Genomic DNA, 21,601 nt, shown 5'->3' on the forward strand with positions numbered 1-21,601 from the left:
CTCACCTCTTTCTAGTGCAAGCCTGGGGAGCTGACAGGGGAGACTTGGCATGGAGCAAGAAGAAGGTAAACTCTGCATGCCAGAGAACCTCTTACCCTTCCCCTCTTAGCCCCAGTATGGGGAGTTTCCCGTTGCCCACTTTCTCTTGTGCAGTCTGGCCTCCACCTTTCCCTGGGGCCTGCTTTCCAATCAAAACCTTTTTGTCTCCTTCTGCCCTGAGTTGTTTTACACCCATCTATCTTTGAGACCTTGGCCTGTTTTCCCCAGGAAGCTGGGGGAGGGGTTGGCCCGCAGGGGACTTTAAACTCCTAATATTTCACTCCCTTTCCTTTACCTTTTGTCCTTTGCCCTTAACATTCTTTGGCATTCTGTGTATTTTATTTATGTAACTTGTTGAATGTCTTGTTGCCAGTCAGAATTCAAGCCTTATGCATGCTGAGGGGTTTTATCACTTCTATTCAGAAGTATGAATAGTTTGCAGCACATAGCAGACACTCAATAAACACGTGTTGAATGAATGAATAACAATTTAGTTCCTTTTCTTTCATCTTTCTAATTTCAGACTACACCTCTCTTTTTAGTAGCCAAAAGAGGGTTCAATCTTTTTCTTAAACGAAAGGGCTATCTGCCCTGGGCCTCCACCCTACACCAAGAAAAAAGCCAGCAGAAGGTTTAAAATTACAGTTATTATTTAATATATCTGACCTTGGCAATAGAAAGAATAAATATATTTCAACACAAACTCCAGGGTTTTCAAGCTGTATTTTGCTGCAGTTTGTTTTTATATTCTTTTTTTAAATTTGGTATTGGGGATTGAACTTGGGACCTTGTGCTTGTGAGGCAGGCACCAGAATCACTGAGCTAAATCCCCAGCCCTGCAGTTTGTTTTTATTTTATTTTATTTTGTGTGTGTGTGATTTAGTGATGGGTTTAATGTTAATAATGACATTAGGACACTGTTGCTCAGCTTGAATAACATTAAGCTCATAGGGTAGTCTCTGACTCACCTTCTCTCACAAACAACTAACAATAAGGAATGCAGAGATCTGGCTCACCAGAGTGAGAACAGGCAGAGTCCTCATTTGGTCGCTGAGCCGGTTTGTTTTTAAATAGGAAGCAATTACATATCATTTAAATCAGTAGTGATTCTTTTTGTAACCTTAACCAAGACACTTAAGACTTAGTTTTGATTATTCTTTCTGTACAATGGGTGTACCACTAACTTCACAGTTGTTGTGAAGTTTAAACAAAAAGCTAATGGATATGGCTGGACATGTTTTGGGATATATAAGTCATCCTACAAATTCAGAGGTGTGCAAAGTCTTATTAACCAAGGCAGAGCAAGGTGGCTCCTGATACAGACCATGGGGAAAGTGACCATCCGGTCCTAACTTTCTCATTTTACAGATGGAAAACTGAGGCCCAGATCAACCAGAATTCTGGATAGAAGCCAGCTGCCTCCAGTCCCAGTGGAATTTCTGGCCTCTGAATTTTCAAGTGCCAACTCTATAGGAACAGGGATCCTAGACTCTGCTTTGAGTCCAGGTCAAAAATCAGCATGGCTAGGAGGGAATTCCTGACTTTCAAATATCCTTGCAAATCCCAACCCTTCTAAAACAGCCTGGGGAAGGAGGTGTTTTGAATGAAATCCTCTTCCCTTCCCTTCCATTTCTGAGATCTATTTCTGAGTGGCATCTGAACGAGAATCTTATGAACATTTCATTTTCCTTCCTTGTTATCCTTCCTCTGCTTTCCTCCGAGCAGGTTATGCTTGTGGCTCCTTGAGGCACTGGGTATAAATCTTCCTGAGTGGGGGCTGTGCCTTGGGCAGCAGGTCGTTGGGTCGACACCATCTCCATGTGAAGTGGATCACAGGGAGGAAGCACGACCCTGAGAAACACAGGGGCACAGAGAGATTAATCTCTTCAATGTCATGCTTCCTCTGCCTTCCTTAATGACTGAAATTTACATGTGTGGGGAAAATTGCAATTTCCCCTGGAAGGCAAGGAAGGGAAAGTCAGAGCTGTCAGACTGCGTTGTACGTGGACGTATGCATGGGCTGTGTATTCCTTTGACTTGGAATCTTTTGGCTTGTCACTGTGTGTGCAGACGTGACTGTGGACATGCACCAGAACCTGTGCCCTTGAGAAGCTGGGGTTTTCTTTATGTGTGTATGTATATGCATGTTCATGTGTGCGTGTGTTGTCCTTACTTCTCTCTTTGTGACTATGTATAGATCAGTGTGTGTTTCTTTAAAATATATATATTTCTCATTTCCTGCATAAATTACTTCATGTAAAAGGCCATCCGGAGCTCAGTTCCTAGCATCTCTTTTCAATAAAGCAATATTATCAGAGCTTGGTCCCAAAACTAGTCCCAGGAGAGGCTTTTCCTAGACTCTTTGTCAAATGAAATGTCACCAGCTCACCAAATGATGAGAAGAAAAATTTTTCTTGTTTATTTCCCTAGCGAGGCAGAACAGCTCAGCCTCTTGACACCTTTTCTCTGGCTAGGCAGACAGGTGGGCAGGTAGGCAGGTGCCACAGAGCTGCTTCAAGGAGGCCACAATAAAACCCTTGGACTCTTGACTGGCTTTGTGACTTCAGACAAGTCACTTAACCTTTCTAACCAGTTTCCCCTTTATAAAAGTGGGACTGATAATATCTACTTCATAGAGTGATTCTAAGGATTTAATACTAAACTTGATAGAATTATTCCTTATTAAGGAGATTAGCACAAGGTGTGTTATATGCTTTGTCTGACCTCTTTGGAACATATACCTTTATATACCTCTTCAATCCAACAAATCTTTATTGATCACTTGGTATATACAAAATACATATAGAGATATGGGTTTGAGATTGTGTTTAGGATTATATAATCAGTGGGGGTAGACAGATTGTACACTGACAACCACAATTTGGCAAGATAAGGGCTAAGAAAACTGTGCATAGGACGTGCTAAACTGCTGGAACTATCCTTGTGGCTGGCATCCAGAGGATGGGCTAAGTATCAGAGAGATGGTTAGGCTACTGCTGAGCTACAGAGTGGTGGCGAAGATGGAGAGGAGAGAGATGTAGCTCGCTCAACTGGGGTAGGGGCAGGAAAAGAAATGTTTAGCTGGTACCAAGATGCATTCTGGAGGAGGCTGCCTCAGAACCCAAGGTCATCCAGCAGCCTTGTTAACAGAAGGAACAGGGGGCTGGAGTGGGGCCAGTCCTGACTGCAGGGGAAAGGAATGGCAGGCAGGGAACAGTGGAAGAGAGAGTGGGATAAAGAGGGGGGTAACAGGCAGGGATTTGTAGGTTTTCAAGGTCAAAGTCTTCTGATGGAACTGAAATTTCCCCAAGGAAGAAAATCCCCCAAGGCAAGGTAAGGGACTTTGAATTTGGAGGCTGGTCCTGGTTGAGTTTAAAAGGCATAATCACTATCCCTGATAAATTCCCAGTCCTAGCCTATTTCTCCAGACAGAGAAAATCTGCATCTGGTCAAACGCCAGCCAGGTCTCTTGATTGCCTTTGGCATCCCTGCTTATCCATCCAGTCCCTTGTTTCATAAACACCCATTGAGTAGTCCAGAGATGGAAGCAAAATAGAGAATACTTAGTCCTTGGCTCTGGAAACTCAGAGTTTCATAGAAGGACACATAGAAGAACAAATGGTAATAATTCCATGATATGGTTAAGAACTTTGGACTTTTATTTTAGATGATGGTCCAAGTTATTCGGTGAACAGAAAAGAGAGAATTATCAGCCCTATATGGGGAAGGGTGGCCTTGAGAAAGAAAACTTTGGACAGCTGAATCTTGAAGGATTAGGGTTTTACTAAGCAAGATCTAAATGTACTATTACTACTAGCATTATCATGAATGACAATAGTCATCATCTATTAAAGGCTTAGTCTGTGTCACTGCAGAGCCCTTTACTAGCCACTAAGCCCATTGTGTGTGTGATACAATATGAAATCCTAAGAAACTCCCTGTGAGTTAGATATCACTAGTCCCATTTTACAGAAATAAGAAAACAATCACTGTGCGACATACACAGATCACACAGTGAGGCAGAGATAGACCTGGGATCTGAATCCCAGTTTGACTGCTCTCACTCCACTGTACAATCTCTCCCACATTCACTTAAGATTAGTGCAGGAAGCATGTGAAATAATTCACAGTTCAGGCAAATGCTCTCAACTCAGGGACATATGAAGAATTGAATTATGGAGAATTATAATGCCTTTGGCAATGAATGTAATAAATAAATAGGAAAACTCTTTACTGAACTGATTCACATTGATCTGAGTTAATATTTTCTAGTAGTGACTACTCTCCATGTGGTAAGGATACTTTCAATGATCTTCATGGGCACAGTGCTAACCAAGGTATATATGGAGGGAATAAGAGAAATAGAGACACAGGTGGTCCTCAAAAGTGTATGGTGCCATTGAGGAGACTTAGTTTAACACAGAAGCAGAAGTTCAGAAAAGAGGATAAGATCAAGGCCCAATCATAAAGTGGAGAAACAGAGGCAGATCTTTTGTCTACAGAGAAGTAGAACAGCAGGTGGCCTTTGGGGACTGGGTAGGCAGTGGATGCTGAGAGGAGGGGTGAGCATCAGGTCCTCCAGATGGGGACAGAGACTCAGACTGGGTGTGCCCTTGGTGTTGGGACAGTGGCAGCCTGACTGCAGGAGAAAAGATTCAGATTCAAAAGCAGCAGGGGATTAGATAAGAGATGAAGGTCCAGGAAGGTTATGAAGGACAAGAACAGAAGCTAAGAAATTTGTTTTTGTAGGCCCTGGCAAGCCGTTGTAGACTTCCACACAGGGAAGGAACAGTGAAAACAAGTCTGTGGGCTATTTTAGCTTCCCAGGAGCCCCTCTCCGGGACGACAGTTGAGTTCCCTAGCTAATAAATTGTCCTCAGAGAACAGGATGGGAGAATGTCACCCAGTCAGGGCCCAGCTTCTTGTTTACAGATGACAGTGATGAAGGTCAATGATAGGGGTGATGATGGAACAGAACTCAGACCTGCGAGGGTCCAAGGTCACAGAACACACTTATAGCAGGCAGAGCTGGCACTAGGTGGCCTCCTTAGCTTGCTCACCTCAGCAGGGGTGGGAGGAGGCTAAAGACTCTTAGAGATATCTGCCTTGGGAAATGCTGGCGGGTCCTTACAGGCAAACCACACTGCCATTGCTGCATTTGCAGAAGAAAAAGCCCTTGGGTGGGCTTTAGGGTGAGGATAGACTCTTTCAAAAGGCTCTTGGGCCAAGTACGGCAAGGACCTTGGTGCTTTTTGCCCCTGGGATAAATCCCAGGGTAGAGCACCTCCCCCAGAGGAAAAGGAAAAGGGGTTTGGTTTGGGCCTCTGGCCAGAGATTCTAGAATTGTCCTACTCATCTCCAAAAGGTCCTGGGTAAGTTGTCAGAAGAGGCAAAGACATTTCCTCAGAATCCTGCCCATCCTGATGAGAGATGCCCAAGTAAAATGAACTTGGGCAGGCAGGAAGGATCCTAATGGGAACTAAAGAGGTAGAGATATTTCTTGTGGAAGGAGTGGGGGCCCAAGGAACTTTATTTTCAGTGTGAAGCTCCTGCTTCCTTCCTTGTTCTCCAAACATGTGGACTGTCACATCAAGTCACACAGGGAGCAATTTCTAGTGTCTTTCTCTGCCTCCATGTCCTGGCCCTGCCTATTATGATGTCTGTTGGTGGGGCTCATGGCCATCCCAGGATTGGGCAATATTTTTGCAGGCTTCCTAATAGCCCTCAGAGGAAAGGACCCTGTATAGTGATGAACAGAATGTGCTAGGGTCTCTGTCACTGTATAAAAAGGTTCAGCAGGTGCCCTCTTCTGGGCCAGGCAGGGTAGCTCCCAGAGGAGGGCTGTGTTAGGAAGGACAGCCACTACTTATCAGCAGTTTCCTTCTCCTTGCCAACCCCAGACTGTCTTTCATTCTCCTCCATACTTTCTGACATGCGAGTCGCCCTCCTTCTGCTCAGAAGAATTGCTGGCAGCGACAGAAAGGAGATTACAGGCAAGGTTTCTGCCTCGAAGCTTTCTCCAGGCAGTAGGGAAACAAGGAGAACTAGCTGGTTGTCAGTTCTGGGAAAAGAGAAGCCTAGGTAGATTGTAGCCCTGAAGCAGCACCCTGCATGGGGCATGCTGATGTCACCTCTGATCGTCCTTTTTCTTGCTGATGTGCATTTTACAAATCTCTGGGTGGGAAGCCAGCTGACTTCTCCTCCCTGACACTGGTGTGATTCCTCTCTAGAAGTCCCAGTTCCCCCGTGCTATGAGGTGTGGCCATAGAAGAAAGATGAGGAACATGTGGCTGCAGGAGGACTTAGGTGGGGCACCTCTGTCCCCGCAGGGCCAGAAAGGGTATGATGAGAGACGGAAGCTGAAGGAGATACAAAAAGCAGGCAGGGCTTCCTCCCTTCCCCAGGACTGACCCTGACCCCATCCCTGACCACCCTCCACTGCAGGCTTTGGCAAAGGAGGGGATGGTGAAGTCGACTGCCAGGAACAGCATCATGCATACATTGAGGTGACAATGACTTCCTTTTTGTCTGTCTTCCCCACTTGACAGTGAGCCCCTTGAAGTCAAGGAGAGAGAGAGTGTGTGTGTGTGTGTGTATGTGTGTGTGTGTGTGTGTTTCATCTTTGGATGGTCAGGCCTGGGCACATGGTAGATTCTTAATATGATACACCTGAATTGAAGCAATTTGCTTCTGCCCAGAAGAGGAAAGGGGAAAAGAGAGAATAGTACAGACCTACCCAAAACAGCCAGTCTGCCATGTTGGTCTCAAGACATCCAGAAAGCGACATTAGCAAAGTTCCAAGGAATGGCTCACAGCACCACTCAGGGCACATCCACCTCTGCCATCCCCTTCAAGGATCCCAACATTGATTCAGCAACACGCTTTTTGGATTTGTAAGCAATATTAGAACAAAGGCAGGAGTCGGGGACAACATATCTAGAGTCAGAAGATACTACTTGCTGGCCATGTTCCTGGTCAAGACCTGTGCTTGACTTTCCTAAACCTCATTGTCCACATATATAAAATGGGAGCAACTGCCTGGCAAGGAAAAAGGGATTTCTCATATCCCACTGATAGGATGTAAAAGAATGTGACCTTTCTGCATGTAATTTGTAAAACCTCTTTAAAACAATCGTATTTTGGATTTGGCCAGTCCACATCTAAAAATTTGCCCAATAAGTTTCTATTTGTCTTAGAAAAATGATCAAGTCTGGTGCAAAAGTTAGCTATAAGAATGGGTATTTTTTTAATAACTGTAAAAACTGTAAATAATCTAAATAACATGATAAAAATTTGGCTGAATAATTATAGTACATCCATAGATACAATACTATATAGCCATTAAAATTAAAATGTATATTTCCCTTACATGAAAACTTTTTATAATATGTTGGTAAATATAAAAGGCTGGTTACTGAAGCATATACATAGTATGGTACTCTTCTCAGGAAAAAACAAATTCACTCCCAATATTGGCTGTAGTCATCTTTGTATCATAGTATTACATCTAACTTTTAGTCTCTTTATTTATCTATTTTCTACAATAAGCATGTGTTGTTTTGTAAAGATTACAGTAAAATGCCTACTCCTAAAGTTTAAAACTAAAGGAGATATTATACATAAAGGTATTTTGCAAACTGAAAAATTATACAGATATATGTTTCTGTCCAAGAGAAACTTACTGGAAAGATGTGACAAATATACAAGATGACTGTAGTATGAGACAGAATGTGACAAGACCTTTCACAGGACAAACAGCATGTTACTTGGAAACACAAAAGAGGAAAAATTACTTCTGGCCACAGAGACAGCTGCAGATTATTTGAGTTGAATATTGAAGAATAACTGTGGCGGTGATGGTGAACCTTTTAGAGTTTCAGTGACTCTGTGGCATGCATGCTGTAGGTTTGCCACCATTGGGCTATGGTTTTGTTGGGTGGAAATATAGAATTGAAGCACTGAGAGAAGAGGGAAATTGTGGGACAGGTGCAGAGCATGGAGAGTAGATGTGTTTAGGAGCAGGGTGGAAGATGAATCCAAAAGGTAGCTGAGGCAGCTGCAGGCACCCAAAGGGCCATGGGTAGTCTGATGCACGCCAGAGATGTTTGCTGAGTGCCTTCTATGAGCCAGGAGTCATTGGAAATCCTGGGGAAGGTGGTGACCCAGCTGTAAGCCAGGAACGAGTGAGCGAGTGCTCACTGCTGTGTTGGGCGTGCCTGGAATGGCATAGAGAGGGCCCATGGTAAGTGTGGAAGGAATCACCTGTCTGGGAAGCTCGGTCTGAATGCTGTGGTACATCAGTATGCTGGGGGCTGATGGTGGCGACAAAGAGGGGTTGTGACTGGCAAGGCCAGGGACCTCTCTTGGTTGCCGACATTGGAAATGGAAAAGAGGAAAGATGATCGTCACCATGACTAGGAAGGGATGAGAAGTATAGTGATAGGGAGTGAGAATTCCATGGGGCTTAGAGGAGGGAGAACGTGGGTTTGCAGCCTGTGTGGCCAGAGACCTGGGAGTTGTCACAGAGTTTACCAACATGGTCACATGGAGGAGGAGTAGGGTGCGGAGAGTGAGAGAGGAGTAATTTGGCCCTCAAGAAACCACCCACTTTCTGGTTAGTTCCGATCCTTGGGCTCCTCGGCATGGGTTCGGGGGACCTGCAAATGTGACTCGATATCCTTCCCTTCTTGGAAAGAGTCTGGGCTGAGGATATGAGTGAGTTGTTCATGGAAATGCATGAGCCACCTTGCTCACCCTAGGCAGGCCCATCCTCCTCATGCTGCAGCCCTCCTCTTTCCTGCATCTGGGACTTCAAAGCTCTCAGCATCCCAGATGCTATCTCTCTGCCACCCTCTCCTCTCAGCAGTGTGCACACAGGTGTGTGTGCATGGCCGTGCACACATACGGGCACATGTGGGAGGCAGGAAAGCCTTGTTACAAATGTCTACATTTCCATTTCACCACTGAATCTCCCAGCCTGGGCTATTGCTTCGCTCCTCCTGTTGTCATGTCACTAGTTAATTACATTCTTTACTGAGGTGCGAATGTGTTTTTACAGGGAGCCCAAGTTAGTGTTAACTAGGAAGGAACTGTTAATGTTAAAGATGCATTTACCTCTGTGTGGTGCAGGGCTGGGGCCCTTGGCTGGAGGTGCTGCCCACTGTGAGAGTGCAGCTCCCACCCCATGACCCTGCTACCCTGGCTCCAGGTACAGCCTCCCAGAGTCAAGTTAACTCATCCACTAAGAGAAACTGATGGGACTGCTTAGAAGAGTATCCAGCCAGAACTTCAGACAGCCGTGACCACCCAGCCTTCATGTGCAGACACCTTGGTTCATTTCAGATATTGAGAAGCAAAATTAATTCACTTTAATCCAAAGTTAAATAAATAAGTTGTTCAACCAAAGCCTGCAGGCTGCAGGTTGTCCTTCATGGCTCTTGGTCCATTTCCCTCCTGACTTTTCCTCCCCATGGTCCTTAGTCACCTTTGCACCACCCATCCCATCTGTGTCCCTCCAGACCCCCAGCCCAGGCCTCCTGGGGATCCCATGCTCATCTGCAACCCCAAAAGAGCCACGGCTGCTGCCCTTCCCTTGGAGTTCTGCTCCAATCCCAGAACAGCAAGTTGGCTGGTCTTCCCAGTACCCAGAACTCACTGACAGAGATGCCACACTGGGGCACAGGGCTGCAGGTACACCTGGAGTCAGGGAACCAGACAGGCAGCAGGAGGGTGCCAGCAATGGTGGAAAGGTTTGGGCTCCAAAATGCATGCTGAGGAGGGGGGCTGCTCTATAACCATGCTGGGGAAAGAATCAAATGGCAAATATGGTAGGGATGTGTGGAGAGGAAATAGAATCTGTCCCTTCTAGAACAGAACATACTAGGGAGAGTAGGGATGAGCAGAGCCAGGAGCCCCTTGTTCTCCGATGCCCTAGCTGAGTGCTGCTCTGCCCTCCCACAGGTACTCAGGCTGTAGCTGCCAGGAAGCAATTCTAGCCCAGCTGGAAGTAAGAAGAGGGGAGTGAGCCTCCTGAAGACCATCCCACGGGCCTGGATCACCCAACAGTAAGAAATGCTTTTCTGTCCTTGAACACACAGTTCAATCTTCCAGGCACGTTTCCCTCTCTTCTGAAAGCTTCTAGGGCCAGCTGATCTTGGAACTGACACTTAGTACAGGCAACCTTAGATAGCAAAACCTGCTATTTTTTTTTCATGCTACCTGCTTAACTCCTTCAGGACTAAAGCCAGGCCTTGTCCCTGTATTTGTGTTCTTCTACATGTTCCATGAGCAATAAACTGCTGGTAGGGATGGATAGGGTCATGCTTACATAAATGATGGTCATTGCATTTATACAACTCTCTGGAGCAAGTGCTATCACCTGAGAATTACCTGGGGATGCTAGTAATGAATGCAGTTCCTGGGCCCTGCAGCCAGACTCTGATTCTGTCAGTTGGGGTGAAGACCAATGAATCTGCACCCCAAGGGTTTATGATGAACACTGAGGAAAGTTCATCCCAGGTGTATCTGATGACCTTGAAGAATAGTTCTTTAGAATACGTTAAGTATTTTGAGTAGAGAATCTCATTCAATCCTCTTATTAGACAGGGATATAAATCCTCTAGAATAACTTCATGATCTCACAAACTTAAGTATCAGCAAGAGGCAGGATTGAGAGACCCAGTTATCCAGAACAACCCTTTTTTGCTTCCTAGTATGCCACATGTAAGGGCTGCATCTGTTATGGTGAAATCAGGCCCTAACTCCAAAGGCCCCTGCCCAGGATTTTGTAAGTTTCCCTGATGTCCTAGGGCCACCATGACCTTACAGTTTATGAGCTTTCCTTTGGGGCATGGTAATCATGGCCACGTTCCACACAAAAGCTGGTTTCTCTGCAGAGAGGGAGAGGAAGAGAGAAAGAGCTGGCCACAAAGGTAGATTATGGTTCTGGCAAGCTCCCCAACCAGGTGTAGTAAAGCCACAGATGTTCATAGCGGACCCCATGCCCCAGAGTGAGAGGACTGGCAGCAGTGCCTGGGAAATAGGATGTACCTATTGCCACCATCTACACGATAGAAAATGGGGAAATGGGTCAATTGGCTGCTGACTCCTGGCATGGACTGTGTCTTTCTGGAGAATGGAGGGCTTCTATGAATGAGACAGAAGCAAAGACACCTATCACCCTTGACCTCCACCTTCTGCATTCCCCCAACACACATGCACACACACATACACACACACACACACACTGACCACTGAACTGTCTTTCCAAATGAGTGACACTATGGTCTGTCCTGGGGCCTAAATACAGTTGAACTATTGCTTGGATGGGTGTGACTGGCAAGGACAATTTTTGCAGCTAATGCTGGAAGTGTGGCAATCAGAGAAGCTGCCAGCTGTCTCACTTAAATTCTTAGCTCTCTTGCTCTCTTTTTTTAAAATCGTTTTGCTTACATAATCCACCCCCTTTTTATTTTCTAATTCTCTCCTTGCAAAGCTGGCACCAGAGGGGAAGGGCTGGGGTGGGGGGTGGGGGTAGCAATTACACATTAGTTTGGGGAGCATTTACATTTTGCAATTACAATTTAAAAATAAGTCTTGTTAATTATCTCCACATGTAATGACAAACCTTAACTGACACACACTCTCCTGGGCCTGCCTGCTGCCTCCCCCTGAAGCCAGAGGCTCAGTGGAGGGAGAAGTTCCCAAGGAGGCACCAGAGGAGGTGGGGACACCTCAGGTCTGAGGGACAGCCAGAGAAATTCATGTGCCTTTGAGGACAGAGATGAGGCTGAGGACATGGACACCGAGACTTCTGGCCTGTAGCTTTTCTCCTCCCTGTGCTCAGGCAGGATCCTGGCCCATCTCTCTGAGCCCTGGTATGGTCAGTCTCTATCCTCAGGAAGCAGCATCAGTGCTCAGAATGTAGTAAAAGGACCCTAACTGCTGATGTTCTCCCAGGTAGGAATTCTCGTCCTGTTGGGCAGACATGGATCCCAGTCAAGAGCCAGTCAAGGACCTGGACACCCATAGGTTGTATAGAGGGGATGATTCCTTACTCAGAGGTCAAAAAAGGAAGAGCATTCATTGGTTTGCCATGTGGGAAAGACACTTCTCTTCTTACCAATGAGTTAGCCCATGTTTATTGGAGGCCTCTGATTTCTGTGGAAGCTCAGGTTTTGAATCCAGACCAACTAAGCTCAGATCATAGTTCTGCTCTTTACTAGCTGTGGGCCTTGGGCAAGTTGAAAAGCTGGAGACTTTTCCCATCACTGTCATTATGTAATTGGGATAATCATAGTTTCTTCCTCGGGCTTCTGTGACAGTGACATCACACAACATCTAGTGCATGGGAAATGCTCAAAAAGAATGGCTCCTGCCCCAGGCCCTCCTCAGCAGCCCCAAGGTGCTTTCTTCTACTCAACATACAAGCTGCTCCTTCCTGGGTATCAGGGACACTCAGAAAGGGTGATGTGGTCTGATTTCTCTAGGTTGCACCTCAAAATCGAGCCATGTGCATCCCAAACAGCTCCTGAACACACCTCCGAACTGGATTCTCTGCAGACTTCAAGCCAGGCTTCTAGTCTAGCCCTCCACTTCTTGTTAGGTCTCTGCCTGATTGGATTTTCACAAGCTCACATACATCTCTCTTTTCTGGACACTACTTCAGTGAGGTAATATTTTTTCACCACCCACCAGCCAGGGCCCCATGCCTGTTTCTTATCAGTGAATGAGGGTAGTGAAGCAGGAGCTCTCTGAGGAGCTTTTCGTCCTGACACCCAGAGCCTACCTCAGTTCCCCTCCAGCAAATACTTGTGTAGAAAGCTGTCTATCTTGTGGGCAGCTTCTCCCAGGCTGGTCTTCACACTGACACAGTCAAGAACCCACAGCTGCTGCTTGAAATACAGTATGCACAAGATTGCCCTTACCTATTGCAAAAAGAGGTGTGCACCTTACAAAGATCTGGAAGGAGAGAAACTTCCCAAAGCAGAACACATGGCCTGGGGCAGAGAACACAGTAGGGGCCATGGTCAGGGAGCTCCTTAAAGGCAGGGTCTATGGCTTCATTTGGGGGGTTATTTTGACACACTAAAATATTATGTTCTGAGGATGGTGTGGCTCGGTGTACAGCACTGGCCTAGCATGCACAAGTCCATGGGTTAGAAAAGAAAAGAAAGAAGGGAAGAGAGAGGGAGAAAGCGGTGGGGGGGGGGGGATTAAATACTGTCCTAACAACTTGCATTTTGAAAAATTGACACATAATAATTGCACATACTTATGAGGTAGAATGTGAGAAATCCACGCATGTATACAATGTGTAATGATTAAATTAGGGTAATTAGCACTTGCTTCTCCTTAAATATTTATCATTTCTTTGTGTAAAATTTGCTTTTTAAACCTAGATTATATGATGGGCTGGTTCCCAGGTCAAAATAAGTAGATATATCACTGTAATTTCCAATTGTTTTATCATTTTTTATTTATATGAGTGTTTAAATTTTTGTAAAATTAGAATTAAGGTATGTGTGAATAAAAGGCAAATAGTGTAAAAGATACAAAATAAGAGTTCTCCCTTCTTTCCTCCACCTCTTTAACCACAATGAACAACTTCTGATTTTGTTTGGTGGCCAATATTTATTGTGCTAAATAATACACATAAGTTCCTCTTTCTTAACTTACCTACCTATCAGCTCCTTGCTGTAAAAGTTGAAAGAATTACCACACATTCTCTCCCTTCCAACTTGCATAAGTTTGATGATTTTTTATCAAATTATATTTAATAGTCTATTTTAGTATGTAATATATATTATATATGCCATATATTATATTATGCAGCATATACTCTACATTAATATAAATATAAATCTTTTAAATTTTAATGTAAAAATATATACTAAGTAATACACATTATATGTAACACTATGAATTACATATAATACTATGTACTATACTATATACTAATTACTACATAATATATATTTTTAAAATACATGTACTAATACACACTGTACAATGTACTACTATATAATATACAGTATATACTATATTATATAATATATATGCAATATATTATTCTATAGTATAATTATTATTTTTATCTACTATTTTTACATTGTTAAGATTTATAAGACCTATATTCTCTTGTATAACTGTAGTTAACTTCTACATTTTTGACTACAGATCAAAATATATGGAAATATGTTAAAAAGCATTTAACCCAGTATGGGTATGGAAATATTGTTCAAACACATAACCACACAGTGTGATTTGACTGTGAAGAGGAAATGAATCCCGTCATTACAATCCTGGCTGCTGCAGTAGAATCTCCTCATCACCGTGGTACAAATAACCCCTTATCTCTGCACCAACCCCCTCCTTTTTTGTTTTTATTTTTGCAGTTCTGGGAACTGAACCCATGACCTCTTGCATCCTAGGCAAGGGTTCTACCCCTAGTTAGTTACACCCCCCGCTGTCTCTCTGAGGTCTTGATTCTTGATGATGTTGCTCCACCTTCTTCTTTCTTCTCCTCTTCTCCTTCCTTCTTCTTCCTCTTCTTCTCTTCCTCCTCCTCCTCCTTTTTCTTCTTCTCTTTTTTGTGGTACTAGGATTAGATTCCAGACCTCACACCTATTAGGTAAGTGTTCTACCACTGAGCTACATTCCCTAGCCTTTTAAAAATTTTACTTTGAGGTAATTTTGCTAAATCTCTCGAACTTGAGATCCTCCCACCTCAGCCACTACAGTTGGACCCACTGACTTCTTATTTCCCATCTTGCAATGAGGATCATGGGAACTTTTGGCTCCCTTTTAGTTTCTCTTTAAAATTGTGAAATTTCACCATTATGTGCTAAGCTTGAGGTTTGTGTTGTTTTCTTTCTTTTCACTTCTCTTAGCCCTTGGGATCCTCTTAAATCTGGTCAGGCTTCAGCTCTGGGAAATGTTCATTCTGCTGTGTCCTTACTTGTTCCCCAGTAGTCTCTGTTTCCTTCCTTCTGTAGTTTCCACTGCCCAGAGCAGTATGTGGCATGCAGTAAGGGATTATTGAGCCTGCTGCTTGGAGCCTGGGTTCTAGTGAGGACCATCGCCAACTCATTGCACGAACTTAGGCAAGTTTCCCCCATTGTCCAGGGAAGTCAGACCTAATTCCTGCTCAGGTCCCTTCCAGCACTGCTGTCCTCTGACAAGCAGCTCTGGCCTTGTGTCCCCACTGCTCCTGGGTTGGGAAGCAGCAGTCAGTTTCTGAGTAGAGAGAATGCTGAGATAGAGATCAGGGCAGCGACAACAACAGCCTCCCACCAAGGCCTGGCCCATGCACCCTCCATCTCTCCAGCATCCTGTCTGGCCCCTTGGGAACCGATCTCCTCGACCTTCAGTCATTCTGAAGTGGTCTCCCTCACCTCTTCCCCTCCCTCTGCCTTCTGCCCCTATTCCCCACACTTCTCAGCTCACCACATACACAGCTTCTGTTAGGAATAATCCCAACCATACAGGTGGCCCATGAAGTGAGATCCTTGTCTCCCATTCATGAACTCTGGGACAAAGAGACAGCAGACTGCTCTTCCTATCAGCCCACAGCTGAGGCAGCCAGGCCCTTGAAAGAGAAGAAAGCACAGAGGGGCCTGCAGATGCCAGGGATCTGCCCCAGCCTTGGCAAATCTGGGTCCTGGGGGAGTCATCTTGGATGAGGATCTCATCCTGGAGACATCTGCCATGAAACCCGCTGCCTACCTGGATCAACCCACTCTAGACAGAACCTGCAGGTCTAGGAGTCAAGATTCTGCGTTCCTTTTCTATGGGCAGCCTGACCCTGGAAGATCCAAAGTAACAAGTGCTCACATCCCGGGAGATGAGTAGCTGTTCTAAGTCAGAGCATCCTAATTGGTCCTTGAGGACTGCTGTGCAAAACTGTCTTCTCTTCTCTATCTTCTACTCCTGGTCCTTGCCCGGGCGTGATGTCAGCTCCATCTTATAGGAGAAAGAAGAGGGGAAGTAGAGGCACAACTTGAACTTCAAGTCCATAAAGACTCTGTGCTAAAGGCAAGGCACTTTCTGCTCCACCCATAATGACAGGAAATGAATTGTCATTGAAAAAGTTGGGATTAAGGTTCCATGACAGTTACACTTTTTAGACAAGTTGCTAGTCCTCAAATATTCTGTCACTAATATGAAACACTTCTCCTTTGTGTCTGAGTATAGCTCAAAGGGCCAGCATATGATTAAAGCTTTCCCTAGGAGGAGCGAGAGAACTATAAACCCATTCCCGAGGCTGGAGGTTGAAGGAGTGGGAGGTAGCCAGGAGGCATCCAGGAGCCGGTGGGAGGTGGAACACAGCCCCAGTGCCTTGTCCTTCTGTCTAAATGCTGCCCGCTCTGGAGGCTCTGAGTAATGACCCTTCTGGTGACCTGCAAAGATGTCTTTTTTTTTTTGGTACCAGGGATCGAACTCGGGTCCTTGCGCTTGCGCAGCAGGTGGCGAAACCACTGAGCTAAATCCCCAGCATGCAAAGATGTCTTCATTGGCTGCCCGCACAGCCTGCTGCCTGGCTCTCTCTGGGCTGAGAGAGGAAGGAGAAGGCTCTGAAAGGAAGGTGTTCAGGAAGGGGCTTCTGCAAAAGGAGAAAGCTAGTTCTTAGGAAGATATGACCAGGAGGGGACATTGCCCTGAACAAATGATGGAAGGATGGAGTACCCTGGCTTAAACAAATGATTATTGCTCAGCTGGACAGGTTTTCTAAAGAGATAGTCAGGTGCCTTTTCTCCTGTGAGTCATGGAGGATTTTATTCTAGAACACAGACTTCTTGGCAGCTGTGGGTGTTCCCTGGACAGCCATGGGTGTGGTGGGGGATAAAGCGACGTGGAGACAGCCACGGAGAGAAGGCTGACTGTGTGCTCTCTCCTACCTCCACCCCCTGAGCACCCACAGGTCACCTCAGTCCAGGCTGACAAGGAGACACTAGCAGTTCCTGGTCAGCATGAGGCAGAGCCCCGGCCCTGAAGAGCTGAGTGCAAGTCAGGGAGAGGCAGCTGAGCCCACTGTGGCAGCTCGTGTGCCCAGAGTTCTGCTCCCACACAGCAAAAACACATGATTGGGTTGAGTTTCCAATTACACATCCATCGCCTTTGAGATGCAATCTCCAACCAGACATTTCTGCCATTTCATGTTCGCTTTTTAAATTTGTTCTTTCTGTTTCTAATTGAACACACAGTCCAGTGAGTCTGCGAGAGACTCAAGATTCGCTGCTTTCAGCATGCTCAACATTTCCATCTTTGTCTTGGTCGGATTATGTTTCCAAGACCCCTACTTTTTATTGCTGGTATCAGCACTTTTGTTTTTCCATCTCTCACTCGCTCACTTTTTATAAAATAATAAGAACAAAATGCAGTAAGATTTTTAGATAAATTTGGACCAATGCTTCTGCACCAGGACCAACACTGTGGAACAGTAGCTGCACCTGCTGTAAGTCTGGGTGGAGAGGAAAGTGAAGGAAGCCTTCACAGAAGAGTAGGGTTTGGAGCACAGTTTTGACAAGGGAAAGAGCATGGTCATGCAATATTCCACACCAGACTAATGGACAAGAATGACTACGGCAAAGGTTGGAGGTCAGAGAAGGCATGTCTGACTAGCTGGAGTGTAAGTCTTGGGGTCCCGGGGAGGGACTTGCTGCCCCATATCACTTCCTCTCACATCACCGCTGTTATCCTGCCTCCCTTGGGAGGTAACTTTCAGCAAGTCAGGAGCACAGAGCCACTGCACTTGCCCTCATTCCAGCAGTGGGAGGCCGGAGGTCAGAACACCTTTCCTCCTCCAGCTGATCATGTGGGTGGCTCCACCCCAGCCTTTCCTTTTTCTTACAAGCATCACCACCACAAAAACCCCATGGAAGGTCACCCATTGCCTGAGGACAAGTAGATTTTCAGTGACAAAGTGACATAACTCAGAGACCTCTTGCTTCCATAACTCTGACTCTCGGTCAGTCGTTTTATTTTTTCCTGGAGGCAAGTTTAAAACATTGGGATCAGGTATTTTCCAGCCAGAGAATATGGCTCCTTCCTTCTCAGAGAGGAGAGGGCTCTGGCTGGGATTCAGGGTCCCTTGCCTATGTGGACCACCACTGCCTAGCTCCTCTCCAGCTCCGCCTTCCTGGCCCCATCTCTGCTTTCCTGCCTCTCCCCTGCTCCCTGGGAGCACCCTCTGCCAATACCGGGAAGAGAAACCCATGCGCAGGAGGGTCAAAGGTAGGGCAGCAGGGCGGGGCCTGCGTGACTTGTCTCCTGGATCTCTCCAGGATCCCCAGCGTTGGAGCTGTTTGTCTCTGTTGAGTTGAGAGCCTCTGGGACCAGGTCTGTGTTGTTTTCTTGGCTCAGTTCCTGAGCAGCGGCTGCTGTCAGCTCTCTACAAATAATAATAAACCTGGGAATCGGGTTTGTCAAGGGGGACTTCAGTCCCTGGGTTCATTTTTAGATTTGTTTCTCTCTGTGTATGTGCAGACAAGGGAGCACATGATGGTATCTCAGGGGATCAGACTGGGGCTCCCAGGAGCCCCAGGATCCACCCAGACTGCCTCCTCTGGGGGCAGAGCTGGCTGGCCCTTCTCTGTCCCTGATCGCTGGAGCTGTCTGGATGTTTAAAAGAAAAGACAAATGATTGATTCGAAGACCCACACTCTCTCCTCTGCCTATGCCTCCCACCTCTCCCACTCGTGTTGTTTGGAGAGCTAGGAAGCGGTCTGAGGATGAGAAGACAGGGTGAACTGGAGCAGCAGGCCCGAGGGCAAATAGCAGCTGGGGACCCCCAGCCTCTGATTCTGGGGTACAACAAGAAGAGGGGCCTCTTGCAAGGGAAAAATACTGTAAGTTCAACTTTCTTCGAAAGCAGAACCCAACTGTGCGTGAGCATAAGTTTAAGATGTTAATGACACCCCTCTGGGGCAGAACAGGGCCCACTTTTCAGCAGATTGAGCCCATCAAAGGTCACCACTGCCACCCAGCCCCCCTGGCAGGGGACAGTGCAGACCACTTCTCTGTGCTTCCCCTTACAACCAACAAGCTTTTATTTTTCCTGTTTGTTTTATTTTGTTTAAAGGAACCAAAGGGGGAAAATTTGCCAAGTTATGAAGTGCTTAAGGAAGAGAAGAGAATCTTCATCAAAATGCTAAAAGCTGGAGGGGGAGAGTAATGTGAAAACTCTTGCCTGCTATTTATGGGATTGATTCTCAGATCAAGAAGAAGCAAGCAGTTGGATGAAAGGAATTATTGTTAAGCTCCTCAGTAGGAAGATCTAATGGACAATTGCCACTATCAGGGGGAATTAAATTGCTGTTGCAGTTTGTAAAATATATCAGCAGCTTTTTGAAGCCAACAAAGGTGTGACAGCTAGGTGGGGAGGAGAGAGGGCCTCTACCACTCTGGTCCTGGTGTGGAGAAGCAGGAAGCCAGGGGAGAAGGCTCGGGACCAGTTCGTGTTTTCACACCAAATTGCAGAAGAGCTGAGCTGGAGGAGTCAGGAAGGAAAGCAGTAGCCCTAGAACTCCGGGCCCTGAGTTGCCAAGGCTCCCATAAATCTGTGCTATGGGCCAGTCAGCAACCAGGCAAGATGGCAGAGCTCCTCTCTGAGAAACCCAGCCAGGCTGGAGTTCAAAGAAGACAAGTTCTGCCCTTGGAGGAAGTAGGGGCTAAGGATGAAGATGGGGTCTGTGATTGCCAACAGCCCTGCTCATAACCGGAACTAGAATTCTGTCCCCAAACACTGTATAGGCAGATTCTCTGACTTTCTATGACCATGAAGCCTCCTCCTGCACAAACACACTAAACTGCGGACCCAGAGGAACCCGAGGTGGATGACTACCACCAGACCCACACACCCCCCAGAACTGGTCTCTGGAGAAATCATGTGCTCATCTCTTAGGCTGGGTCATAAATGAGTGTGCATAAATGACCTCTCTGCTATCTACATAGGAACATGTTATTCCAGATAACAAGCGAGCAGTAAAACAGCCTTCGGGTGGGAAAAGGGACAGAGGGGGGAGGTCCTTGAAAATAGGACCACAGGGGGTTTTTGAGCAAGGTTGTGCTCATCTCTAGGTTGGGTCATTAATGAGTGTGCATAAATGACCTGTGTGCTTGTCCACATGGAGACATGCTATTCCAGATAAAGATCGAGCAGTAAAAACAGCCTTGAGGGTGGAGAAAAAGGAGGAGTGGAAGCCCTTGGAAGTAGGGCCACAGGCCACTCCTTGGGTTAGGGAGCAGGGAGGAGTGCGTGCCACCCTCCCAAACTCCATTCCCTCCATGTGGCAGTTAAGAGCTGATAAAGGAGAGAGGAAGGGAGATTTTCACTTCTCTCAAGGGAGTCCTAGCCAAAGCTCAGGCTGACGTCCACTCTGTCCCTGTGCTGTTCCCTGGAGACCAATATCACAATACTAGAGCATGACCTGGCACCACCTTCCAAGTAGGCGCCTCAGAAAGGCAGCAAATGACAGTTGGTTTGGAGAGCTGAGTGGCCAAAGGATCCAGTCATCTTGGTTGTCATCTCTGCTTCTTGCTGAAATCAAGAGAGAATTATCTTCCACTGACTGTTCCAGACAGGAGCCAGAGGGGCACCAGGGAAGTGGCTCTCCTGGATGTGACATCCTGGGCTCTGGGTCAGGGGCAGCATGTCTTGGGACACAGTAATTGTGAAGGGGAGGCTTGGCCAGGCTAAGAACACACAACATGAACATGGGGATCAGACCTGAGTGAAAATCCTGCGCAGTTCCTTCCCCAGCTCTTTCCTTGATAACACAGACACAACACAGTATGGTCTCTGGCTCCCAGGCTCCAATCCAGCCCTACCTGACCACAATGGAGGATTTCGATGTGTTCCTAAAACGAGGCCAGGGAGAGAAAGCAGTACCTGCTGGGCCCTACATTCTTGCCACCTGAAGTCTCAGGCCATTGCGCTTTCTCCTGCCCCCCAACACTGGCATGGTGTCTGATGCGCTGTGAGGTGCAGCAGGTTTCTGGGATGCCTGGCTGTCTTCTTACCCTTCTGTAGTCCCCACCTTTCACTTCTCCCTCCTTTTAAAACATCTCAACCAGAAAAACTGATTTGGGGGTAAAATCCCTGCTCATGTTTGAAGCCTTCCCAGTCCCTCAGTGTACCCTCTCTCCACTCCACCCTCCTCCATCCCCACCCTCAAATTGGCCTCATCCAAAGCTGGAGAATTTACTCTGTGCACCCAGCTGTAAGGGGACTGTGAGGTTCCTGTAGACAATCAGCTTTCAGCCTGTGAATTCTACCCCTCCCTGGGCGCTGTGAAGAGACCTCTGTGTTTGTGTGTGTGTGTGTGTGTGTGTGTGCGCGCGCGTGTGCGCACCCACACACCTACATTTCTTTAGATAAATCCACAAAGTCACATGAAATCAGTGACAGGTTGACACTGTTATTTCAAGATTCATCACTCTGAGTTGCCAGCAGAGGAGACCTAGCCAGCTCCTTCCCACCAACAACACTTTTTTTCCAGGCACAATTTATAGCACTGGGGTGAATTTGTTTCCAAAAGATGAATATCACACTATCAGCAAC

General features: G+C 46.3%; 1 protein-coding gene across 8 annotated transcripts in view; it reads left to right on the forward strand.

Annotated features, from left to right (window-relative positions):
- Nucleotides 1–21,601, forward strand: part of Pknox2 (PBX/knotted 1 homeobox 2) — a 251,324-nt gene that overhangs the window by 146,654 nt on the left and 83,069 nt on the right. For 5 of the 8 annotated variants that reach the window (XM_004874488.3, XM_087204553.1, XM_087204724.1 and 2 more), the window contains one exon: nt 10,000–10,103. The exons of the other annotated variants lie outside the window; for them this stretch is intronic. The gene's annotated coding sequence lies outside the window, so the exon portion shown is untranslated. The remainder of the gene's footprint in view (nt 1–9,999; nt 10,104–21,601) is intronic. 8 annotated transcript variants of the gene reach the window in all.

This window comes from Heterocephalus glaber, unplaced genomic scaffold (genome assembly GCF_053883595.1).
Source record: "Heterocephalus glaber isolate CG9 unplaced genomic scaffold, H.glaber_assembly_v1.0 deba00000006, whole genome shotgun sequence".
Classification (NCBI taxonomy): Eukaryota; Metazoa; Chordata; class Mammalia; order Rodentia; family Bathyergidae; genus Heterocephalus; species Heterocephalus glaber.